The sequence below is a fragment of the Acinonyx jubatus genome, chromosome A2 (assembly GCF_027475565.1).
Source record: "Acinonyx jubatus isolate Ajub_Pintada_27869175 chromosome A2, VMU_Ajub_asm_v1.0, whole genome shotgun sequence".
Taxonomy (NCBI): Eukaryota; Metazoa; Chordata; class Mammalia; order Carnivora; family Felidae; genus Acinonyx; species Acinonyx jubatus.
Window position 1 is genome coordinate 91,762,550 of NC_069383.1, and position 27,424 is coordinate 91,789,973.

The 27,424-nt window shown below is 36.4% G+C and overlaps 1 long non-coding RNA gene and 1 pseudogene across 1 annotated transcript in view; both read right to left on the reverse strand.

The window, feature by feature from the left end:
* Positions 1 to 27,424, reverse strand: part of LOC113602988 (uncharacterized) — a 116,193-nt gene that overhangs the window by 80,068 nt on the left and 8,701 nt on the right. The gene's annotated exons all lie outside the window — the stretch shown is intronic.
* LOC106980656 (cyclin-dependent kinase 1-like) lies at positions 10,613 to 11,523 on the reverse strand (annotated as a pseudogene).

Here is a 27,424-nt window from a genome sequence, read left to right on the forward strand (position 1 = left end):
ATAGTGCCTAGCCATGTATCAACACATTTTCTTTTTCCTTGCTGATGTTTATTAGTAGCTTTAAAGTTGGAAGAACAGGAAGAAAGCACACAAGAAAAAGCAACAAATATAAAGGCTCATCTACATGAATGGAAGCCTACTTAGCCAAAGATGGATTTATTTGTAATTCAATAAATAGCTGTCTGTCCTCTAACCTGTCAAAATGTGATATGTAACATCTTCATGAATAAATGTGATTTCAAAAGAGAGAGAGAAAAAAAAAGAAACACTGCATCACTATCTTTGAGAGAATGGAAAGTATTGTATTTTATATGCAGGGAAAATGATAAATAACTATTGCATAGATGTGAAAAATCACAATCACAATCACTTTTTTTTTTTAATAGTAAATCGAATGCTCCTAGTGAAGTTGATAAATTGATGGCTCAGCACATCTAGGGACTTGTTTACTCTAGTCTGCAATTGTCCTTGCCACAAAGGCTAAATTTTGCTCGCTCATGGTTTGCAGGATATAAGGACATAAAATAGATTTGTAACTCCTGGGTCACAGAAATCCCCTCATTCTTGTATCTAACTATGAAACCCTTAGGACTAGGCTAGTGTGCAATACATTCAATCAGTCATGTACATGTGTGTATACATACGTAAGTACACACTTGTATATGTGTACTGTAGTGGTAGCGGGATAATTTCTCTCTTTTTTTAAAAGTTTATTTCAGGAGAGAGAAAAATGCATGCATGCAGAGGGGAAGGGCAGAGAGGGAGAGAGAATTCCAAACAGCTGATGTGGGGCTCAATCTCACGTGAGATCATAACCCGAGCCAAGAGCCAAGAGTCCGACGCTTAACCAACTGAGTCACCTAGGCACTGCACCATTTTTTATTTTAGAGAGAGAGAGAGGGAGAGAGAGAGAGAGAGAGCACACAGAAGCAGGGGAGAGGGGCAGAGAGAGAGAGAGAGAGAGAGAGGGAAATCTTAAGCAGGACTCATGCTTAGCACAGAGCCTGATGGGGAACTCAATCCCACGACCCTGGGATCTTGACCTGAGCTGAAATCAAGAGTCACATGCTCAACGGACTGAGCCTTTGAAGCACCCCGGAATAATCTTTTTTTTAAAGTGTTAAAATATATCAACATATAAACATTATATTACATGAAATATAAACACGCACCCAGATGCACACTAACACATCCCACCTACACATACATATGCTGCATGCAGCAATAGTAAAATTATTATTTGAATTTGAATATTATAGTAAATTACTTTTTCATATGAAGAAGACCATGAAGTGATAAAGAAACCAAAGCAATTCCTGTAGAACCAATTTGTCCCACCTGCGAGAACTTCCTCACCGTTTTAAAATAATAGACAAGTTCCTTATCTGAAGACTGACTGAAGGATACCATTCTCACTCTAAAAGCTGACCACATGCTTCTCTGTTCGTTCTAGGGCTGAAAAAAATGCTTGGAAACTCCTAAAAAGTGGAAGCTCGAGAAACACAGAATCATGTATATTAAACTTCAGGCAGAGAGACTAGTTGAATGCCATCCCCCCACCAACAAATCTTCTTGGGCAAATTATAAGTAAATTGTGGATGTACTGCTAGTCATGTTTCAGAAGAGATACATGGGTAGGGAGAAGTAATTGAAAAGGGAGGTAATGATATTGTGATAGATGGATATTTGAAAGCCTGAGCAATGTCAAAAACCTAGAGGTTAAAGCAAAATGGAATAGAAAACTAGAAAGGACCTAGCCTATGATGATTAAGATTTAGCGGGAAAGATGGTCAGTCAAAGCATATATATGACTTCTCTTCTCTCTAATGGCATTCTTTTAAAAGTACCCAAGAAGTGTGGGTGTGCGTGTGTGTGTGTGTGTGTGTGTGTGAGAGAGAGAGAGAAAGAGAGAGAGAGAGAGAGAGAAAGAGAGAGAGAGAGAGAGAGAGAAAGGGTGAAAGAGAGAGAGAGAGAAAGAAAGAGCAAAAGAATAACCTGAATTATTAGTACAATAAGTTGATAAGAGATGCCAGCCCCAGGGAACAGACATTTGCTAACAGTCACCCTAGATCTAGAAACCCCAAGAATATTTACTGTACATGGTGCCAATAAGACCAGATTGGAACTGAAACAAATAAACAGAAATGCTCTTGGGTTCCAAAAACGTACTCCAGTTACGAAGGCAAAGGCTGGAGGCAGGGTTTGAAAGACTGAGAGAGACTCAGAACAACTGCCTTGGCCAGGGAGAAGGGGAAATTCAGGGACGACTGGGTAATGAAGTCAGATGCAGCAGAGGCTTTCCTGGGTAGCAGGCAACGGGGGCAGCAGCTCCGGGGTAGTGTCTCAAGTGTCCCTCATTGATTCACTGGCAAGCGCCTTGTTGAAATCAGACCCCAGGGAACAGGCATTTACTAAGAACAGCAGGCCACAGACAATGTAGCGATGACTTTGAGTTATGGTTTTCCCAGGTGATCAGGCTATTTTGCTAATATATTGAAGAACTTCTTGGTAAATTAAGCAGGGGGCTGAGTATTGTGTGTAGTGACATCATAAAGCAGGCCATCAGTGGTGGCAGAGTGAGGACCATCTTCCTCAAAAGACAGGGTTGGTCTACACGAGCCAAGAGGTCTGTGCACACTGGGCCTAGATCTGGCAAGGTAACACTGCCAAACAGGAAATGGGTGTCTGGAAAAGGACAAGAACTAACAGATGCATTAATGGTATGGGTCTCTCTCCTACTTGTCCAGGCAATGCTGGAGAACTAAGAGAATGCCTAAGATAGCATCAAAATGGAAAATGAGAACCCAGGAAGAATCCACTCACCTGAGAAGATCAGACCAGGGTAGAAAACTCCCTGGAGAATAATTCGGGGGAAAAAGCAGCCTATGGAAAAGGTTTTGTGGCTTAAAGAGCACCTAGGAAAGGAGATAGAGATGACTAAAGAACACAAAATTTTAAGAATACCTTCTCAGTATTAAAAGTCTTTCACAGGAATTACAGAGCCCTTTGTGGCTTAGCACCGTATACTTTCCTGATCTCACCTTTTGCCACACTCAGTCACTTCTGGAATTCTGTCCCCCACCCAATAATAACAAAGCACCCCTCCTTATTCCATAACCACGTAGTGTCAGAGAAGACCCACCGGGGAGTTTGACACTCATCAATTGTGAACGCAACTCAAATGGAATGAAATTTGGAATGAAAGAGATAGTTTTAGCAAAGAAATAGAAGATATAAAAGGGTGGAAACTTTATAACTGAAAACCACAATAACTCAGTGTGTGGGATCAACAACTATCCCTTCTGAATAACATACAGAGAACAGAGACTGAAGAAAAAATGATAAATTATTACAACACTGTGGGACAAGATCTTACATTGCTGTAAGCAGAGTCCTGGAAGATGAGGAAAAATGTGCAGAGCTGAAAAAGCCAAGAAATAATGGCTGAAAACATCCTAAATTAAGCAAAATACATACTTCTTACACATCTGAGAGCTGAGGGAATGCCAAAGAGAATGAACCAAAAGAAATCCATACCAAGATATGTCACAGTCAAACTTATAAAAACTAAAAACAAAGAAAAAATCTTGAAAGCAGCAAGAGAGAAGTGACACTTGACTTTTAAAGGAAAAACAATTCAAATGGCGGCAAATTTCTCATCAGAAACAAAGAAGGCCAGGAGGAAGAGACACAACACTTTTCAAGTGCTAAAAGAAAACAACTCAACTTAAATGGTATATCCAGAGACAATATCCCCTTCAAGAGTGAAGGGGAAATTAAAACATTCCCATATGAAGGAAAACTAAGAGAACTGCCCACAGAATTATCCTCAAAGAATGGTTAAATAAAAAATAGAAATGAAATGATAAGAGAGAGAACTTTGGAACATCAGAAGGGAAGAAAGAATACAATAAACAAAAATGTGGGTATGGGGCATCTGGGTGGCTCTCTTGGTTAAGTGTCTGACTCTTGATTTTGGCTCAGGTCACGATCTCATGGTTCTGTAAAATCAAGGCCCCTGCTGGCTTGGGATTCAGCACAGAGCCTGCTTGGGATTCTCTGTCTCTCTCCCTCTGTTTCTGCCCCTCCTGTGCATGCACTGAATAAATACATAAACAAACATTTTTTAAATGGGTAAATACAATAGACTTTCTTTCCTCTGAGTTTTCTAAATGATTTTTGTTGGTGTAATCAAACATAACATCAATGTGCTTTTAAATGTATATAGAGGAAATATTTAAAGCAACTATATTATAAATGGAGACAGTAAAGGGATACAAAGAGAAGTGACTTTTATATTTCACTCAAAGTGACAAAATGATGACACCAGTAGATTGTGATAAATTATGTACAAATATAAAGTAATACCTGGAGTAACCACTATAAAGGCTATACAAAGAGCTATACCCCAAAGTACTATAAATAAATCAAAACAGAACTCTTAAAAATGTCCGAGTAACCCACAAGAAGTCAGGAAGAAGGAAACAGCAAAACAAAAAACAAAAACAAACATAAAACAGGAAAACAGAATTACAGACTTAAGCCTTACCATATCAACAATTAGATTAACTGTATATAGTCTAAATAGGCCAATTGAAAGAGAGATTGTCAGAGTAGACTGAAAAACTTGTCCCAACGGTATGCCGTCTGTAAGAAACTCACTTCAAGTATAAGAAGATAGGAAGGTTAAAAGTAAAATGATGAAAAAGATATATTCTCCAAACATAAATGGAATAAAAGTAGAAGAAAAATAAAAGCGACAGCATTAAGTGGACTTCAAAGAGAAGACAATTAGCAGAGATGGAGAGACACATTTACAAATGATAAAGGGCCAAATGCCATGAAGACATAGCATTCCTAAATGTGTGTGCACCAAGAACTCGTAGAGCCAAAATGAGAGGTAGATAAATCACAAGAATCATTTGAGACTTCAACATCAATCTCTCAAAACTTGACAGAATAAATTAAAAAAAAAATCAGCAAGGATCAGGAATAACTCAACAACACCATCAACCGATGGTATGTAACCAGCATTTAGAAATGACTTGCTTTCAAAAACACCAGAATGCAAGTTCTCTTCAAGGGCACAGGAATCATGTATCAAGATAGGCCACAGACTGTAAAACAAATCCCAACAAATTCAAAAGAATTGCCATCATATGGAGTGCGCTCTCTGACCATATTAGAATCAAAGTAGAAGTCAATAACAGGAAATCTTGAAAGTCTTGAAAACTAAACAATACTTCTAGACAATTCATAGGTGAAAGAGGGAGTCTCAAGGGAAATTAAAAAGTGCATTAAACTGCATGAAATGGAGATGCAGCACATCAAAAATTGAGGGACATAAATAAAGTAGTTCAGAAAAGAAAATTTATAGCATTAAATAATATTTAAAAAGAGGAAAAGTTTTAAATCAATAGTCTAAGGTCCTACCTCACGAAACCAGGAAAAGAAGAGCAAAATAAAACTGAATCAAGCAGAAGGAAGGAAATAATAAAGGTAACAGCAGAATTCAATAAAACTGAAAACAGAAAAAGCAATAGAAAACACCAACGAAATAAGAGATGGTTCTTTTAAAATATCACTAAAACTGGCAAACTTCAGCAAAGTTGATAAAGAAAAGAGAGAAAAGATACAAATTATCTGTATCAGGATATCTCTACAAAAGGATAATAAGGAAATACTACAAATGACGCTACACTCATAATCTTGACAATTTAAATGATATGGACCTATTCCTTGGAAATACAAATTACCATAACTCACCATTATGAAAGAGTTTGAATAGTCCTATAACTATTAAAGAAATTGAATGTGTAACTTAAAAGAAATATCCAGATCCAGATGGTTTCATTGGAGAATTATAAAGCTACACCAATCAAGACACTGTGTTATTTGTATAAAGACAGACATACAGATCAATGGAGCAGGATAAGGATTCCAAAAATAGACCCACATAAGTAGAGCCAATTGATTTTCAACGAAGGTGTCAAAACAATTCAATGTGGAAAGGATAGTTCTTTCTTTTTTTTTTTTTTAATGTTCATTTATTTTTGGGGGGGATCGAGAGCAGGGAAGCAGCAGTGAGAGAGGGAAACGCAGAATGCGAGGGAAATGCAGAAAAGCCCAAGCAGGCTCCAGACTCTGAGCTGTATGCACAGAGCTTGATCCAGGGCTCAAACCCATGAACCGCAAGATCATGACCTGAACTGAAGTTGGACACTTGACAGACTGAGCCACCCAGGTGCCCCAGAATAGTTTTTTCAATAAATGGTGGTGGAATATTTGGACATCCACAAGGAGAGGAATCTCGATCTATAAAAGTTCTAGAGAAAAACACAGGAGAAAATCTTATTGACCTAGGAGTAGGCAAAGATTTCTTATATAGGAGTACAAAGTGCACAAACAAAAAAAAATAGTAAATTAGACATTATCAAGTCATAAAGTTTGGCTCTTCCAAAGACAGTCAAGAAAAATGAGAGGCAAACCACAGACAAGGAGAAATTATTTGCAAAACCTATATTCAACGAGGAATTTATTTCCAGAATATGTATAGAACTCTGACAACTCAGCAATCAGCCAAACAACACAATTAAGACTTGAGTAAAAGATTTAAGCAGACACTTTAGAAAAGAAGACTCAGGGGTGGCTAATGATCACCTAAAAAGAAGTTCAAAGTCATTAGTCACTGGGGAAATGCAAATAAAACCACAATGAGCTATCACTACATGCGTATTATCATGGCCCCAACAAAAATAACCAACTATCAAGTGAAGGAAATAAAAGATTAGTATAAATTCTTGTACACTGAGCAACTGCAATGTTCACAGATTGCTGATGAGAATATAAACTGTACATTTTGAAAGTTTAGTGATTTTTTATAAAGTTATACAGACAGTCACTATATAACCCAGCCACGTACTCTAGGCATTTACTCATAGAAGATGAAAATTTGTGTTCACATAGAAACCTGCACGCAGACGCTTATAGCAACTTTAATTAACATCCAAAGGGGAAACAACACAAATAACCAAATGGGCCTTTATATACAATAGAATACCACGTAACAAATAAAAAGAGACAAATTAAGGATACATAAAACACTGTGGATTCATGTTTAAAGCATTATGCTAGATGAAAGAAGCCAAATAAAAAGTAGTACATACAGTATAATTCCATTTTTATGATATTCTAGAAGCGAAAATTATGGTAACAGAAAGCCAATCAGCGGGTGCCAGGGACTAGGGAATGGGAAGAAGGATTCATCACAAAGGGCATAAAGAAACTTTTTGGGGTGACAGAAATGTTCCGTGTTATGATGATGAATGTATTTGTTGATGTAATCAAGTCTGCACTCACAAGTTGTAAATTTTATGTATATTATATCTCAATAAAGTTAACTCTCTACAACACAAAACAAGTGAACCAAACTCTTCATCAATTTAAAAAACACAACCACATGGGAAAAATATAATCATTTCAAATAATTTTGTAATATATTACTCTGACCAAATACACTGATGCATAAGAATAAATCTTAAACATCATATTGAGTAAAAAAGAGCAAACAGAAAAACAAGTTATTCATTTATATTACCTTCAGAAACAGAAAAAAAAACTTAGTTTTGTTAAAGGATATAAACATAGGGGGGAAAAAAGTAAAACTAAGGAAATAAAGAATTAGTATAAATTCTTATACCCTGATAATTGCTAAAAAAGGAGGGAAGGAGAATAATCCAGGAGGGCCCCATAAAAAGATTCTGGGGTGTGATGAGATTTCTTTTTTTTTTTTTTTTTTTTTTTGGTCTTGGTATTGGTAAAGATGTGGACATTTCATAACTGTTCTTTAAAAGAATGAATATGGTCTCATAAACTTCACTGTAAGAATGTCATATATCTCTGTATTTAAAAAACTTAATTATAGCCATTAAAGAATAGAGATACAATCAATAGCTTCCAAACTAATAAAGGGGAAAAAGTATCATAGAAATTCTATTGATCCAAGGCAGGGAAGGATAAATTATAAAAAAAAAAAAAAAAAAAAAAAAAAGACACAGCTGAGACTGAAAACAAGATAAACATCTCTTTGAAACAGAAACTGAAAAAAATGCAAGCGGTCAGCAGGGCTGAGCCTACGGGCCTGCTGAGCTCTGGGTATGGAAGCAGCAACTGGGAGTTTCAGCTATGTAAGGTGACACACCAGAAGAAGATCCATCCAGCACAAGGAATTGGAGAGGTAGAATCACAACTCAGTGCCAGGGACCGGGGTGGAGTTGCCCTGGTCATGAAAGGGCACTGGGAAGGAAAAAATCAACAAACTGTGGCTGACCAACACAACATGTGGCTACAGTTTTTAAGAAGCTACGGGCATAAGGAAATGGGAAGACACATAAACAGCCTTGTAAACAAGAATGGAAACCAACCACCTGCTGGCTCAGATCATGATCTGCATTCTGTCTATGCCACAGGAGAACTTGCGCATTAAGCTCTCATTATATTACATACGACCTGGTTCTGGACTGGGAAGCCATATGATTCTAGTGGAGGCAACCAAACATGTGAGACTAAGAGACTGAGAGAGAGACAGAACTTCCCACTCCAAATGAAGCTGCAAACTACATCCCAAAACATATGAAATAACTACACACAGTCAACAAAATCACTAATTAGAGTGTGTTGACAAAAGCTTTAAAATCAGTGGGTTTTGAATGTACCTGAAAATAAAAAGGAATGAAGTTCTCATACATGCTACAAAATAAACACCCCAAGACATTTTGCCAGGTATGATAAACCAGCACAAAAGGACAAACACTGTAGGATTCCACGTAGGTATCTAGAATAGACAAATTAATAGAGATAAATAGCAGATTAGTGATTATCAGAGCCAGGGGGAGGAGGAATAGGGAGTTGTTGCTTAATGGTTACAGAGTTTCTGTGTGGATTAATCAAAGTTTTGCAAATAGCCATGATGGTTACATAACACTGTGAATGTAATTAATGCCACTGAATTGTACTCTTCGATACTGTGAAAATTGTAAATTTTATGTTATACATCTTATCACAATAAAAATAAAATACATAAGGCAAAATAGAGCTCAAGGAAGGTATACACATCCACAATTACAGTTGGGGAGGGGGGTGCTTACATGCACATTACCTATCATAAAATGATAGAATTAGTGAACAAAATTAGAAAGGTTATAGTACACTTAAATAACAGACCTAAACTGCTTGATTTGGTATACTTACACACATGTGTATATGAAGATTGCTCCCAAGAAATACATAAAATATATTATTCTAATGTGTACATAGCATATTTAGAAAAGTTGCAATGCTTTGGGTATTCTTTCTTGGTATCTGGTCAAAAGAATCAATAGTGTATAAATTATAATCTCTGCAATAAAATTAGAAATAAATTTAAGATTGTTTAAAAGGAAATTTGCCTATAACCTCCCATATTTGAAACCTTTAAAATGTAAAGAGGATATCATAATAGAAAAATCATAAATGAACACATGTGAAAGTGCTACATATCAAAATTTATCAGATGCAGTTAACTGGGATTTAGAGGTAAATTTACACAATTAAATATATATACATATATACTATGTATAGGTGCATAGTATATACATATATACCTACATATAATCAAGTGATTTTAGGGTGCCTGGGTGGTTAAGCATCCAACTTCAGCTCAGGTCGTGATCTTACAGTTCATGAGTTTGAGCCCTGCATCAGACTCTGTGCTGACAGCTCAGAGTCTGGAGCCTTCTTCAGATTCTGTGCCTCCCTGTCTCTCTGCCCCTCCCCAACTCTCTCTCTCTCTTTCTCTCTCAAAAATAAATAAACTAAAAAATTAATTTAAAAAATGAAATGATTTAAAATCAATTAGTTCAACATCAAGATCAAGACATTAGAAAAGGAACAAGAATAATCTGAAGAAAATAGAATATAGAAAATAATAAATATGAGATCAAAAATCAATGAAATGGAAAATAAAAAAAAAAGAGGGAATTCACAATCTTTTTTTTTTTTTTTTCAGTTTCAGGTGTACGATTTAGTGATTCATCACTTATATACAACACCCAGTGTTCATCACAAGTGTCCTCCTTAATACCTAATACCCATTTAATACCCCTCCCACCTCCCCTCTAGCAACCCTCAGCTTTTTCTCTACAGTTAAGAGTTTGTTTTATGGTTTCCCTCTCTCTCTTTTTCCTTCCTCCTCCCATATGTTCATCTGTTTTGTCTCTTAAATTCCACATATGAGTGAAGTCATTTAGAATTTGTCTTTCTCTGACTGACTTATCTCACATAGCATAATATTCTCTAGCTCCATCCATATCATTGCAAATGGCAAAATTTCATTCCTTTTTATGGCTGAAAGTAGATTTATACTTTTATTATGGTAACAAATAGTTGTTGAAGTGAGATCTATAAACATATACAGAATTATTATATTTAAATTCATATAGAACAATATTTACATTTTTAAGTTACAGTTTTGAAATCAGAAGACTAAGTACAGCTTAAGTTTGCAAGAAAGAAAGAGAAAAACACAAAACAAAAATAGACAAAGCAGTAAAAACATAACTATCTGTTTCTGATACGTAGAAATGCTCAGAAAGCTACATCTTCTTAATCTTATTGTCCAAATCATTAAAATATGGATGATTCAGTGCCATTGTGCCAGAAACTCATTTGGCAGGATCATAGACCAACATTTTTGAGAACAGATCCAAGCCATTTCCATCCAAGTTTTTGACACGGGATGCGAGACTTCCTGGTTTCCCCTTGGGAAATGTATTCTTATAGTCCTATAAAGATTCCACTTCTGGCCACACTTCATTATTGAGGGTGGCCAAAGCTCTGAAAATTCTGAAGAGTTAATCAATTTCTGAATCCCCATGGAAAAGTGGTTTCTTAGTTGTTAATTCTGTAAACATGGTGCCTAAACTCCAAATGTCAACTGGAGTTGAGTAGCGAGCTGACCCCAGCATTACTTCTGGAGATCTATACCAGAGCATCACTACCTCATGTGGTATATTCTAACAGGTATTCCAAAAGCTCTGGCAAGGCCAAAATCAGCCAGTTTAATTGTTCCTTTGTCATCAATCAATAGATTTTGAGATTTTAAGTCTCTGTGCAGAACTTTTCTGGAGTAGCAAAACACAGTCCCTTGTAGGATTTGGTACAAGTAACTCTTAACAAGTGAAGATTCCATGAACCGACCAGGAGGGATGGAATCTAAGTATTTCTTGACATCCATGGAAGAGAATTCAAAGATGAGATATAAGCTGGAACCTTGCATAAGCACGTCTTGAAGACGGACTATATTTGGATGACAAAGTTCTTTTAATAGAGAAATTTCCTGAATTGCAGTACTAGAAACCCTTCCTTTTCACTTTCTAGTCTGATTTTCTTCATGGCTACCACTTGACCTGTAGTTTTGTGTCTACCCTTACACACAACTCCATAGGTACCTTCTCCAATTTTTTCTATTTTGGTATAGTCTTCCATAGTTAACCAGTGGGATCACACTGCTCACCTCACAGAGAGCCGGGAGAATTAAATGAGAAACCAGGTGTTCAGAGGTCAGCATTACTGCCCAAATCATGGTAGGGGTTCAACAAATATTAGTTCCCTCCTACTGCCTCCCATGTAACTTTTATCAGCAAGCATCATAAAAGGGTTTGGAAACTGCTAAAATGTATTTCCTCATGTCTGGATTCACATTATACATATACCACAATTTCTTGATCCATTCATCGGTCTACGGACATTTGGGCTCTTTCCATAATTTGATTACTGTTGATAATGCTGTTATAAACATCAGGGTGCATGTATCTATCCCTTCGAATCAGTATTTTTGTATCCTTTGGGTAAATACTTAGTAGTGCAATTGCTGGGTCGTAGGGTAGTTCTATTTTTAATTTTTTGAGGAACCTCCATATTGTTTTCCAGAGTGGCTGCACCAGTTTGCATTCCCACCAGCAATGCAAAAGGGTTCCTCTTTCTCCGCATCCTCACCAACATCTGTTGTTTCCTGTGTTGTTAATTTTAGCCATTCTGATGGGTGTGAGGTGATATTTCATGGCAGTGTTGATTTGCATTTCTCTGATAATAGTGATGCTGAGCATCCTTTCATGTCATATTGCTTTTTAACAATAGTTCGCTAGTTAAAACAGTAAGGAAAAATAAACATAGGATAGTAGAATTGAGAAATAAGAGCCCAAACTGTTTGTATTTCAGATTTGACTATTGTCTACATAGAAAATTCAAGAATATCTATAGATAAACCCTTAGAATCAGTAATGCGGTTAGTGATGCCACTAGATACAAAGAAAAGAATCTACAATCCTCATATATCTCCAGTTATAAAGTAGACTTTTTTCTACTACTATTAGGGTAGTAGAAAAAAATATTCCATTTATAACAGTGACCAAAATTTATGGGTGTCCAGAAAGAAATCTAAATGATTTTTTACAAAATAAACTACAAAACATTATTGAAGGATGGAAAAGAAAACATAAATTAAGAGGAAAAAATGCCAACTCCAAAAATTGGAAGACTCTCCAGCAAAGACGGAAATTCTCTTCAAATAAATCTACAAATTAAATATAAGCACAAAGCCCCACCAGAGTTTTCCATGGAAATTGACAAAGAACCAAAAATCTCAAAGACAAATTTGAAGAACAGGAAGGGAGACATGTTATAAAGCAACAGTATTTAAGACTGTCTAATATTAGCCCAGGGACAGATAAATCAAGCAAATAAAACAGAAGTGAGCAGTAGACTCAAAATAGCCCTGCTCACATATGGAAACCATATATAACAAGTATGTTCAAATGGATACACCGTTCAATAAAAAGTCTGGTCCAACTGATTATGAATACAGAATAAAATTAGGTTACTACCTAACATAATATACTGAAAAAATCCCAGTGGGATGAATATCTAGCTGCAAAAGACAAACTAGTGTTTTAGAAAAAAAAAGTAAGGTAACATCTTTATGACATTATTGATAGTGATAGTTTTTATTTACATTACAAGTAAAGACTTGGCATAAACCAAGAATATAAGGTAAAATGACATTCTATTGACATCTCACGACTTGCAGATTTACTTTTGAACATGTGGGCTTTAAAGTTGCCAAGAAAGGGGAGTGGAGAGCTTTCAACCGGCTTGGAAGTAATATGTAACTTCCACTTAACACTCAATTAACCATGATCAGTCCCAACTTAATTGCAAGGGAGCCTGGGAAACATGGGGGTGCACTTGGAACCTGGGTGGTAGGGGTGACTAATACTTGGCTCTTCCACAGGTTCTTGATCTATGATTTCTATATTTCATTTAATCAAGCCCTTATTAATTTTCTATTGCTGCTGTAACAAATTACCAAAAACTTAATGCCTCAAAACACCTTCAATTTATTGCATTGCACATTTGGAGGTCAGAAGTCCCACATGGATTTCACTGGGCTGAAACCAATATATTGGCAGGGCCATGTTCCATCTAGAGGCTCTATGGGATAATTCATTTTTTCTTGTCTTTTTGATCTTCTAGAGGCTGCCAAAATTCCTTGAATATGGCCCTGACCAACAATCAGATCATTTCAATCTCTGCTTCTATCATCAACTCTCCTTCTCAGACTTTCCTGCATTTCTCTTTCACTTATGAGGACACTCATGATTACATTGGACACACCCAGATAATACAAGATAATCTCCCCATCTTGGGATCCTTACCTTAATCCCATCTGCAAAGTCCCTTTTGCCAGATAAGGTCACATATCCACAAGCTGTGAGCATTAGGATGTGGCCCTATTTGTAGAGCCATTATTCTGCCTACCACACATGGAATGATCCAATTCTTGTAAAACATACAAACACACACACATAACTGGAAATTTATATGTGCCTATAAATGCAATTCTATATGTGTAACAGGATGTTAAATTTAAAGATGTAATAAATTATATTCTAAAAGGCTTACTACACTATATTCAGAATTTGAAATAGGGTAAGTAAAACTGGTTGAAGCTAAGAGATTTTGTGAGAAAGATTTCTTTAGAACAAACTATGAGTGTTTGTCACATACACACCCAGTGGAAGGGTGGGGGGGTATGTTAGAGGGTACTAACTTCTCTCAGGAAGGAGTCCTGTAAGAGCACTTAGAGGGTATGACATAAGTTTCTTGGAGGTGTGGGGCTGGATGTCACAGAAAATGTCACAGAAATATGTGACAAAGGCCTCAGGATTCTAATGGAGAGGGGCTGTCGCCGTTATCCTGGGGTGGCAGAAGAAAGAAAGCGAAACCGGGCTCTGTTGGGAACATGCTAAACTTACACTGATGTGTGGCATAGGATACAAGAGTATTTCCTGTGGATCAGAACACAAAGGAGAGAGCTAGCCTGGAACCTTTACAACTCCTACTCATGAGGTTGACATTGAGATGGGACCCCAGAAGAACATCGGAATGGAGTGCACGCTGAAATAACAGAGACTGAGTGGTATAGCTACCAAAAGATGAGAATGCAATTTTATATGTGTAAACAGGATGTTAAATTTGGAGATAAAAAAACAGGTATATTCCAAATTACTTACTAAGCTATGTACAGAATTTGAAACAGAGAAAGTAAAACTGTCAGTGAATGAAGAACATGTAAAAAAACACCAATGCCCAGGAGTGACACCAGCATGACGGTGGAACAGGAAGTCCCAGTCTCTTATTTCCCCACAGAGACACCAACTCAATGATACACAGACTAAACTGCCTTTGTGAGAACTCGAGAAACCAGTTAAGAATTTGCAGCACCCCTGGAGAGGGCAAAGTCAAGAAGAGCCACATGGAAGCTGGTAAGAAAGTTTGTTGCATTGACCCGGCACATCCCCTCCCCTTCTGCAGCACAGAACATTGGTAGAAAATGCCCAACCTGTGGCTTCTCCCTAAGGAGAGACAAAGAAAAGTGGAACATCTATCAAACACTCTGGCCTTTCAAAAGGCTGTCCCAAGGACTAGTTTTTGTCTCATTTAACTCAGTTCTGACAGGAACCAATATAGTTTGGATGCCTAAGGGCCACTGAGAACAAAGGCTAGCATGGTGGCTTGTTGCAACACCAGAGAGATTGAATTACCATGGGCAGTCACCAGGGAAAGGAAATATTATAAGCTCCTGAAAAGAAACAAGGCAAACTTCTTTAACAGAGAAATCACATGCACAAGTCACATATGCATAGGTGAGTTGAGATGCTCCAGAATCTCTAGCCAGCTTGATTTTTGAAGATCTTCCCAGTGCAAAGCCAGTCCATAAAGACCAGGAGAGATGGCTATTTTTTGAAATGCCCAAATTTCCATAAAATCACAAAGCATGCAAAGAAACAGGAAAATACGGCAAAAATCAAAGGAACAAAATAAATCTCCAGAAACCAACCCTAAAGAAATGGGGATCTATAAATTACCTGACAAAGAACCATTAAAAACAGCCTAAAAGATGCTTGATGAGCTAAAAGAGAACACTGATGGACAACTAAATGAAATTAGGAAAATAATGCATGAACGAAATGAGAGTATCAGCAAAGAGATAGAACCTATTAAAAACAAGATCAAAGAGAAATTCTGAAGCTGGAGTGTACAAAAAGAGAATTGGAAAATTCACTCACAGGATTCAACAACAGACTTGATCAAGCAAAAGAAACAGTTAACATGAAGACGAGTCATTTGAAATTATGAGTCAGAATTATAAGAGAAAAAAGAATGAAGAGAAGTGATAGGAGCCAAGGGACTTATGGGACACCCTCAAAAGCATACTACTCAAAAGTAGTGATATATGCATTATGGGAGCCACAGAAGAGACAGAGAAAGGGGTGGATGGTCTATTTGAAGAAATAAAGGCCAAAAATGCCCCAAATTTGAGAAAGGCAATGGATACACAAGCTCAAGAAATAAAAAGAACTCCAATTGGGATAAATACAAAAAGGCTCATGCCAAGACACATTATAATCAAATTGTCAAAAGTCCCAAAGAGAATCTTGAAAGCAGGAAGGGAAAAGTGACTCATTACATATAAGGGAGCTCCTATGAGATTATCAGCAGATTTCTCAATAGATAGAAATCTTGCAAGCCAGAGGACTTGGGATAATCTATTCAATGTGATGAGAGAAGAAAACTGCCAAACAATACTGTATCTGGCAAAGCTGTCTTTCAAAAATGAAAGGGAAATTAAGATTTTCCTAGACAAATGAGGGCTGAAAAAGTCCACTGCCACAAGAACTGCCTTACAGGAAATGCTAAAAGGAGTTCTTCGAGTTAAAGCAAAAAGACACTGGATAGCAAATGAAAACAAAATTATAAAGCTCTCTCTCTGGGAAAGATCAATATAAAGACAAACAGTACTGTAATGTTGACATAAATCGCTTTTAATTCTGGCATAGAATTTAAATGACAAAGGCATTAAAAATAACTATAAACCTATGTTAATTGGTACACAGTATAAAAATATGTAATTTGTGGGGCACCTGGGTGGCTCAGTCGGTTGAGCATCCGACTTCGGATCTTGCGGTTTGTGAGTTCAAGCCCCGTGTCGGGCTCTGTGCTGACAGCTCAGAGCCTGGAACGTGCTTCAGATTCTGTGTCCCCCTCTCTTTCTGCCCCACCCCTGCTTGTGCTCTGTCTCTGTCTTTCAAAAATGGATAAACATAAAATTTTTTTAATGTAATTTTGTGACACTGGTAACATAAAGCTGAGTGAACAGAGATGTAAAGCAATAGAGTTTTTCTACACAAGTTAAGTTAAATTATTATCAGTTCAAAACAGATTGATACGGGGGGGGGGGGATGAGTGAAATAGGTAAAGGGGATTAAGAGTACTTTAACTTGATGAGTCCTGATAATGTATAGAATTGTTGAAGCACTATATTGCACACCTGAAACCAATATAACACTGTGTGTTAACTACTGGAATTAAAATTAAAGACAAATAAAATAATAGAGTAGATTGCTGTAACTTTAAGATGCTTCTTGTAATCTTCATAGTAACCACAAATAAAATACTATAGAAGATACATGAAAGAAATGAGAAAGGAATCAAAGCATATAACTACAAAAGAAAATCAACGAAACAAAAAGGAAAGTAGCAAGCAGGAAGAGGGACAAAATGGCTACCAGACACATGGAAAATCAGTAACAAACGGCCATAGTAAGTCTTACCCTATTATTAATTACTTTAAATGTAAATAGATTAACCTACCAATTAAAAGACATCGAGTTATTGAATGGGTTAAAAAACACAAGATCCATCTATATGCTGTCTACAAGAGACTTAGCTTTAAAATCTAAGAGCACACATAGGCTGAAAGCAAAAAAGAGGGGAAAGACATAATGTGCAATAGTAAATAAGGCAGGGGTGAACATAGTCATAACATAAAATAGGTAAGTTAAAAGCTGTCACAAGAGATAAAGAAGGACATTTTATAATGATAAAAGGATCAATTTATCAGAAAAATGTAAGAATTATAGATACATGCACCTAACATCAGAGCTCCTCAATAGATAGAAAAAAGTTGACAGGGTTGAAGGGAGGAGTAGACAGCAATACAATTATAGTAGGAAATTTCAACAGCCATCTTTTAATAATGGCTAGAATAACTAGACAGAAAATCAATAAGGAAGCAGAAGTCTTGAGCAACACTACAGACCAATTAGACCTAACAGGCATATACGAAACATTCCATCCAAGGACAGCAGAATACACATTCTTCTCAAATGAACACGATACATCCTCCACAAGAGACCCATGTTGAGCCACAAAACAAGTTTTAACAAATTTAAGAAGACTTAAGTCATGCCAAAGATCTTTTCCAAACAATGAGATGAAACTAGAAATCAAGAGCAAAAGGAAAATTGAACATTCACAAACACGTAGAAATTAATACTCTTAAACAACCAATGAGTCAAAAATGAACACAGTATCTTCAGACAAGTGAAAATAATAGAAAAACAGCATAGTAAAACCGATGGGATGCAATGAAATAGTATTAAGAGGGAAGTTTATGACAGTAAACAATTACATTAAAAAAGAAGAAATATCTCACATAAATGACCTAACTTTCAACTGTAAGGAACTAAAAAGGAACAAACTAAATCCAAGTTAGCAGAAGGAAAAAAATAATAATAAATTTTACAGCAGAAATAAATAAAATAGAAAACAGAAATATTGAAAAAAATCAAGAAAACATAGAGTTGGACTTTTAGGAAATCAACAAAATTGGCAAACTCTTAGCTAGACTGAGAAAAAAAAGAGGACTCACATAAATAAAATCAAAAATAAAAGAGGAGATATTACACGTGATGCCAGGATTATAAAAGGAATATAAGAGACCACTATGAACAATTATACACCAACAAGTTGGATAATCTAAAAGAAATACATAACTTACTAGAAATATAGAACCTAACAAGATTGAATCATAAAGACAAAAAGTCCAAACAGACCTATAATCACTAAGGAGACTGAATCAGTAATCAAAAATCTCCCCAAAAATAAAACCTCAGGACCAGATGGCTTTTCCAGAGAATTCCACCAATATTTAAAGAAGAAAACAACAATAGTCTTCAAACTCTTCCAAAAAATTTCAAACTCAGTTAGGACTCCAGCATTACCCTGAGACCAAAACCAGAGAAAGACATTATAAGAAAAGAAAACTAGAAGCAAATAACCTTGATTAATATTGATACAAAAATAGTCAGCAAAATACTAGAAAACTTAATTCAACAGCACATTAAAAGCATTCCACATAGTTACAGAGAGGGAGGGAGGCAAACCATAAGAGACTTTTAAATACAGAGAACAAACGGAGGGTTGATGGGGGGTGGGGGAGAGGGGAAAATGGGTGATGGGCATTGAGGAGGGCACTTTCTGGGATGAGCACTAGGCATTGTATGTAAGCCAATTTGACAATAAATTATATACAATAATTAATTAATTAATTAATTAAAAATAAATAAAGCATTCCATAGTGACCAGGTGGGATTTATTCATAGAATGTCAAGATGGTTCAACACATGAAAACCAATCAATTTAATATACCACATGAACAGAATGAAGGGAAACAAACACATGCTCAATTAATGAAGAAAAAGCATTTAACAAAATTCAACACATTTTCACAATAAAAACACTCATAAAACCAGGAATCAAAGGTAATTATCTCAAATAATTAAGGGCATATATGAAAAGCCCACAACTTATATTATACTCAATAGAGGAAAACTCAAAGCTTTTCCTCTCAGATAAAGAACAAGAGAAAGATGCCCATTTTCACCAGTTCTATTCAACATAGTACTAGAAATCCTAGCCAGAGAAATAGGTCAGGACAAAAAAAAAAAAAAAAAAAAAAAAAAAAGACATCCAAATTCTGAAGGAAGAAATAAGATCATCTCTGTTTACAAATACATGATCTTATATGCAGAAAACTAAAGATGTGCACACACATACAAATGCTGTTAAACAAATTCAGCAAAGCAGCAGGATTCAAAAACAACAACCCAAATCAGTTCCATTTGTACACACTAACAATGACCAATTCAGAAAGGAAATTAAGAAAACAATTCCATCTACAATAACATTAAAAAGAACAGAATACTTAGAAGTTTTATTTATTTCCACAAATAAATGGAAAGACATCACATGTTCATGAATTGGAACACTTGATAACATTAAAATGTCCATGTTACCCAAAGCAATCTACATATTTAATGCAATCCCTATGAAAATCCCAATGACAACTTGCAAAACTAGAAAAAAATTCTAACATTATATGGAATCTCAAGGAATCCCAACTAAATCTTGAAAAAGAACAAAGTTGGAGGCCTCACACTTCTTGATTTCAAAACATATAACAAAGCTACAGTAATCAAAACACAGAGTGGTACCATGGAAAGACAGACATATAGACCAACAGAAGAGAACAGACAGGCTAGAAATAAACCCTCATGTATTTGGTCATATTACCTTGGACAACCTGGCCAAGACCACACAATGGGGATAGAACAGTATCCAACAAATGATGCTGGGAAACCTGGACATTCACAAGGAAAAGAATAAAGTTGGATCTTTACCTTATAGTATACACAAAAATGAACTAAAAATGGATTAAATACCTACAGGTAAAACATGAACCTACAAAATAGGAAGAAATATTTGCAAATCACAGATATGATAAGGGGTTAATATATACAATATGCAAAGAACTCCTGTAACTCAACAACAGCATCCTGATTTTAAAATGTGCAAAGCACCTGAATAGACATTCCTCCAAAAAGAAAAAAAATACACCAACGGCCAACAAGCTTAAGAAAAGATGCTGACCATCACTAATCATCAAAGAAGTGCAATGAGGTGTCAAAAAAATAAACCAGAAAGTAACAAGTATAGATGAGAATGTAGAGAAATTGGAACCCTATGCACTGTTAGTGGGAATGTAAAGCTTCTCAAAAAATTAAAAATAGAATTACCACATGACCCAGCAATCACACTTCTGGGTATGTATCCAAAAAAATTGAGACAAGGATTGAAGACATTTGCACACTCATGTTTATTGTAGCATTATTCACAATGGCCAAAAGGTGGAATCAACCCAAATTTCCACAGAAGAATGGATGGATTAAAAAAAAGGTGATATATACATACCATGAAATATTATTCAGCCTTAAAAAGAGAAGGAAATTCTGTCATATTCTACAACATGGTTGGGACTTAAGGACATTAACTCAGTCACAAGAAGACAAATAGTGTATGATTCCACTTACGTGAAATATCCAAAGTAGTCAGACTCATAAAACAGAAAGTAGAATGGTGGTTGCCAGGGGTTGGGGGAAAGGGGAAATGGGGAGCTGTTGTTCACACTGTTGTGCACTTGCTCTCTAGAACTCTTTCATTTTGCAAAACTGAAACAACAGTGTGAACACAATTAACCCTATGGAATGGTACGCTTAAAAATGGTTAAGATGGTAAATGTTACCATTTTTTTAACCACAATTAAAATAATACAAAACACCCAGGCCCAGAGACCCTGAAACCTTCTTATAAAATTCACTAGAGTTTAACACTTTCCTGCCTACCTCCCACACCCATCTCCCCTTCTTCCCTATTTCCCATCCCTTTAGATTCAACTAGAGTGGGTCAGATATCACTGCTAGTGACAGGGAAAGAAGTAGCTAGGAAGAGGGGAGAAAAGGGGCAGGTGGTCTCCAGCAGCAGGTGGTCCATTTATAGTGAGCCCTGGGAGGGGAAGGAGGGATGGCTTGAATTTGCGAGATTGAAGTGCTGATCCATATATAGCATTTAGCATTCTAATTTCTAATAGAGGACTATAATTTAGAACTTAAGAGTTAACTAGGAAGGAGCAGATGAGTCAATAGATATGCCCAGTGGTGACCTATTGGCAGAGGAAGAAATTTCCCACTGAGCCTGTTTAAAGAGATAATGGAAAGCAAAAATAAAAAATGTTTTCAATTTATATCCAATGCATTTTACCTGTCCAGTGTACTGGCTTCAACTGCTAATGTACATAATGTTAATATAGAGGAAAAAGTTGGGAAGGCTGTACACTAAATGATTAATAGTAGCCATCTGTGGGACTGGATTAAAAACAGGAGCATTTGGGGGCACCTGGCTGGCTCAGTCAGAAGAGCAAATGACTCTCGATCTCAGGGTCATGAGTTCGAGCTTCATGCTGGGTGTACAGATTACTTTAACAAATAAATATTAAAAAATTTAAAAATGGAAATGGGAGCATTTGAAAGATTTTTATTCTTCACTCATTATACATCTATAATATTTTAATTATTTGTAAGGAGTCTATTCATATATTATTTATGTAAGTGACATGTAATTTTTATTTATTTTTTATTTTTTGATATGGAATTTTTAAAGTCAGAATTTCAAATTAACATATTATGCAGGTTTATTTCATATATAGGTAATTGGTCTGTCTAAATACTGTCTACTTTGTTATAACCAGACACTAGTGAACCTCTTGGGAAAGACAAACTTTCTTTGAAATTGTTGGTATACAGCATTAAAAATGAGGCCAGATGTGGGGCACCAGGGGGGCTCAGTTGGTTAAGCATCTGACTCTTGATTTCAGCTCAAGTCATGATCTCACAGTTCATGAGATTGAGCCCAAGTTGGGTTCCATGCTGATAGTAGGGAGCCGGCTTGGGACTCTCTCTCTCTCCCTCTCTCTCTCTCTCTCTCTCTGCCCTTCCTCTATGTGCACCCTTGCATGCTCTCTCTCCCTTTCTCAATAAATAAACATTTTTTAAAAAATGAGGCTAGATGTGAAGACTGGGTTTTCTATTTTTTTTTCCTTTTTCTATAGCAAAAAGAAGAAGAAAGAAGGAAGAAGTAAAGGAAGGAAGGAAGGAAAGAAGGGAGGGAGGAAGAGAGGGAGGGAGGGAGGGAGGGAGGGAGGAAGGAAGGGAGGGAGGAAGGAAGGAAGGAAGGAAGGAAGGAAGGAAGGAAGGAAGGAAGGAGGGAGGAAGGGTGAGGTAAGTCCAATCTCCTTTTCCCTATAAATTCTTAGAAAAAACTTACTAACTCTATCAGTTCCTGCTCATAGTGAATTTCACAAAGAGTGAATATTAGCATTATAGTGTTCTCTGTTTGTATTATTTTTCTCTTTTAAAACATCTTTATGGATAGCACAATCTTATGTTGAAATTTTGAATCAATATGGTGCTTTCTAAAGTTAAGAGTTACTAACAATGTCTTTACTCTTTTTTTCTTTTAAACACAGAAAGGACATCAGCTTACAGACACACACAAACAAAGACTAGGGGAACCTCCAATTGGTCAAAAAAGCAATGTGGAAAACTTTCTTTGAAAATAATTAATGACAAATGGTAAACATTACTTTCCTGGATATTCTGCCATTATTCTGGCCCTTCCTCATATGCTACCACTAGAATCTTATAGGAGCTGCTTCCTGCCAACATAAGCATTGTGTGAAAACTTTACAAACATCACTGGGAAGAATAAACCAATGACCTCTGTATGACTTCTTAGCAACTTTGCAAGCCAGAGGCCTAATTTGACATGTGGATTTGGTGGTTTGACCAGCCTTGGCTAACATCAGGTCCACATGTAAGAGGGGTGTGCAGTGGCTCCATACCCCAGGGAACCAGCTCAGTCTCATGCGCCATGAGTCACAGTGGAGAGGAGAGCCTCCTTCCTGGCTGTCTTGACTCACTGCGGAGCAGAAGAGGATGCTCATTGGGGTTGTGGTACCGTTACGCGAGAGACCGCGGTGAGCTAAACAACTGCACCAAGATGCAACCAAATCCCTCAAATTAGGAGAGAACAGGATGAGAACGACCAAGTTCACTGATGGTTTGAGTTGGCAAAATTCTATGAAGTTCTAACATTAGCTCTACGCTCATAAATCATGTTTTCCTTGGTCTTCTCAACTTCTAGTAATTAAACTCCTGCACCTCAAGTTGCCTTTTCAACAAATTCTATAGGAATTTATATTCTGCTTAAGAGTGGATTAAATTTAAAAGTCTATCTTGGATCAGACTGGATCAGTCTCAACTTGTCTCAGAACCCATGTCTCTTTGGACAGTACCTATCCTGCCCTTCCCAACAGCCATCCACCATTGGGTTCTTCTCTAGGGTTGGTGGTGTGTTGTTTCTTTTTAATTGAAACCTTGAATCCCATGTTTTTAACTTACTTACCTATAAAATAGCATCGTTTTATGGGAACTAAACTGTAATGTATCCTAGTGATTTGCCAAATTCCTAAATTACTAGAAGGATTGCCCCTTTCAGATAAACTGTGTACTGTTTTAGTTGCAAACTAATAAACAATAAAGGGAATAGAAGGAAAACATTACAAGAAAATGTGTTAATCCCTCTTCATCATATGACCAAACATAGCCTCTCTTCGAATCTAAAGTGACTTATCAGCTTAAATCACTCAGGGACCTATAGTTTCATGTACCGTTCACTCAAGGCTTCCCTCAAGGTGGCTCACACACTGCTACCTCGACTTCTTTTCCTATAAAGCTTGCCCTTCTCTATCTTCTGCTTACTTTCTTACTGCTCTACACCACTCACATCCTTAAAGATACAAGTTACAATTAATCTTGAAGTAAATATTGCCATAGATGCCTCACTCTGCTGGGATTTCTATTCTGTAGTCACTATTTATTATTACTTTTGAAGTATAATTTACACAATGTTATATTAGTTTCAAGTGTAGAACATACTGATTCAACAATTCTATACGTTACTCAGTGCTCAGAGAATCACTAGACATATTATTACAAAATTATTGACAATATTCTGTGTGCTGTACTTTTCATCAATATGACTTATTTATTTTATTACTGGAAGTTTGTATCTCTTAATCTCATTTATCTGTTTCACCCCTCCCCAAACCCCTCTCTTCTGACAACCACCAGTTTGTTCTCTGTAATTAAGAGTCTGTTTGTTTGTGTCATTGTTCATTTGTTTTGTTTTTTAGATTCCACTTACAAGTAAAATCATATGGTGTTTGTCTTTCTCTGACTTACTTCACTTAGCATAATACCTTCTAGGTCCATCCATATTGTCACAAATGGCAAGATCTCATTCATTTTATGGCTGGATAATACTGCATTGTGTGGTGTGTGTGTGTGTGTGTGTGTGTGTGTGTGTGTGTGTGTATACATATACATATATACACACACAAAATAGACACGCAGATAAACAGAATAGACAGCCCATAAATAAACCCATGTTTATGTGGTCAATTAATCAATGATAAAGGAAGGATGAATATACAATGAGGAAAAGACAGTCTCTTCAATGAATGGTGCCAGAAAAACAAAACAGCTACATGCAAAAGAATTAAACTGGACCACTTTTTTTTGTTAACTTTTTTCATGTTTATTTATTTTTGAGAGAGAGAGCGACAGAGAGAGACAGAACATGAGTGGGGGAGGGGCAGAGTGAGGGATACAGAATCTGAAGTAAGCTCCAGTCTCTGAGCTGTCAGCACAGAGCCTGACACGGGGCTTGAACTCACAAACTGTGAGATCATGACCTGAGCTGAAGTTGGATGCTTAACCAACTGAGCCACCCAGGCACCCCTAAACTGGACCGCTTTCTTACACCATACAAAAAAATAAACTCAAAATGGATTAGATACTTAAATGTAAGACCTGAAACCATATAACTCCTCCAAGAAAATTTGGGCAGTCATCTCTTTGACATAGGTCTTAGCAACATTTTTTCTACGTATGTCTCCTCAGGCAAGGAACACAAAAGCAAACATAAACTGTTGGGACTACACTAAAACAAAAGGCTTTTGCACAGTGAAGGAAACCATCAGCAAAATGAAAAGGCAACTTACTGAATGGGCAACTGTATATATATGCAAATGATATATCCAATAAAGGGTTAATATCAAAAGTATGTAAAGAACTTACCTAACTCAACACCAATAAAAGCAAATAATGTGATTAAAAATGGGTAGAGGACCTGAATAGACATTTTTTTCCAATAAAGACCTACAAATGGCTAACAGACACATGAAAAGATGCTCAGCATCACTAACCATCAGGAAAATGCAAATCAAAACCACGATGAGATATCACCTTACATCCGTCAGAATGGCTAGAATCAAAAAGCCAAGAAATAACAAGTGTTGGTGAGGATGTGGAGAAAAAAAATCCTTTTGCGCTGTTGATGGGAAGGTACAGTGGTGTATCTACTATGGACAACAGTATGGAGGTTCCTAAAAGAAATTAAAACAAGAAAAACTCTATGATCCAGTAATGCCACGACTTTGGGTATTTACCCAAAGAAAACAAACACTAATTTGAACGGTATATTCTGTATTCTCTTAATTCTTGCTGACTTTGACCTAAATCTTTACCACTCCATCATTTTCAAGACATGGTTTTCTCTAGTCACTCATGACTCGTCTCCTGGCACTTTTCTGAGCTTTGAGTTCACTGTGTCTAAGTTTCCTTTTAGTCTCTTCTGCTTCCACCTACTCCTTAAATGATGATATTCCCTAGGATTCTGTCCTGGGTTCTCCTCCTTTCTCAATCTGTATTCTCCCTGAGTGATAACAACCTGAAGTGTCTATCTATCCTAAACTCTTTAAGTTTATAATCTAGATGCCTACTAGACACACAAGTCCAAATGAACCACACCTATTTCAAACACAAAATGTTCAAAGGGGAGTTTATAACACAGACCCTGCCCAATCCAACTTTCCTCCTGAATTTCTAATTTAAGTTAATGGTAAAATTCTCCAACCAATCCCCCTTCTCTATTCTTATTTTTCCAAAGACAATAGTCAGATTTTGTCTATTTTATCTTTTTAATAGCTTACATACATATTCATTGCTTACTTTTCAATCCACACTAATGAATATTACTGATTTCCATTATACACATAACTATTGCAAGCCTACAGGCTTTCATCACATCTCATAGAGACTAACTCATAGTGTCACTCATAGTGACAGTATAGAGGACAGTTTAGATGAGAGCATTGTATTTGCATGAGCATTGTAAAATGCTTATTCATCGTGTCATCATTCAGCAAATATTTCTAAGTACCTGATCTGGGACAGAAAAAAGGTATAGCTAGCCAAATGCAAAGCTGGAGGGGGAGGGGCAGATGAGTTGGGCATATAATGGTAGAATTTTCTGCATTAACTTCTATTTTTACACTTACATAGCTTAAGTAGAACAGTGTAAATATGTTCCATGTGATTTAGATAATTCTTCCATATTTAAAATAGCTATAGGTTTCCCCACTACCTCAAATCCATCGAAGTCTGGGAAAGAGAAGAAAACTCATTTAAACATTTTTCTTTGGGATGGAGACGGGTTACTAAATTGTTAATTATTGAACCAAAGAAAAGTTCACATAACATAAAATTACCATTTTAAAGTTAACAATTCCGTGGCTTTGATTTGATGCATTTCAAATGTTGTGCAACCACCTATATTTAGAACTCTATAAAGTTCTAAAACACGGTCATCACCCCAATGGAAAAATCTCTCATTTTCCTCTTATTTCCTCAAGCACTTGTTCCTATTCTACTCCTCCTCCCCTAATAAGCATAAATGTACATTCTCTCTATCGATTTACCAATTGTGGAAATTTCATATAAATGGTATCATATAATACCTGATCTTTTGTGTCTGTATGGTATCATACAGGATCTTTTGTTTCATTCACATTGTATCATGTTTCAGTACCTTATTCCTTTTTATGGCTAAATAATATTCCATTGCATACATATACACCAAATTTTGTTTATCCATTCATCCATTGATGGATGTTTGAGCGTTTCCACCTCTTTTTTTAAGTTTATTTTATTTATTTTGAGAGAGAGAGGGAGAAAGAGAGAGAGAG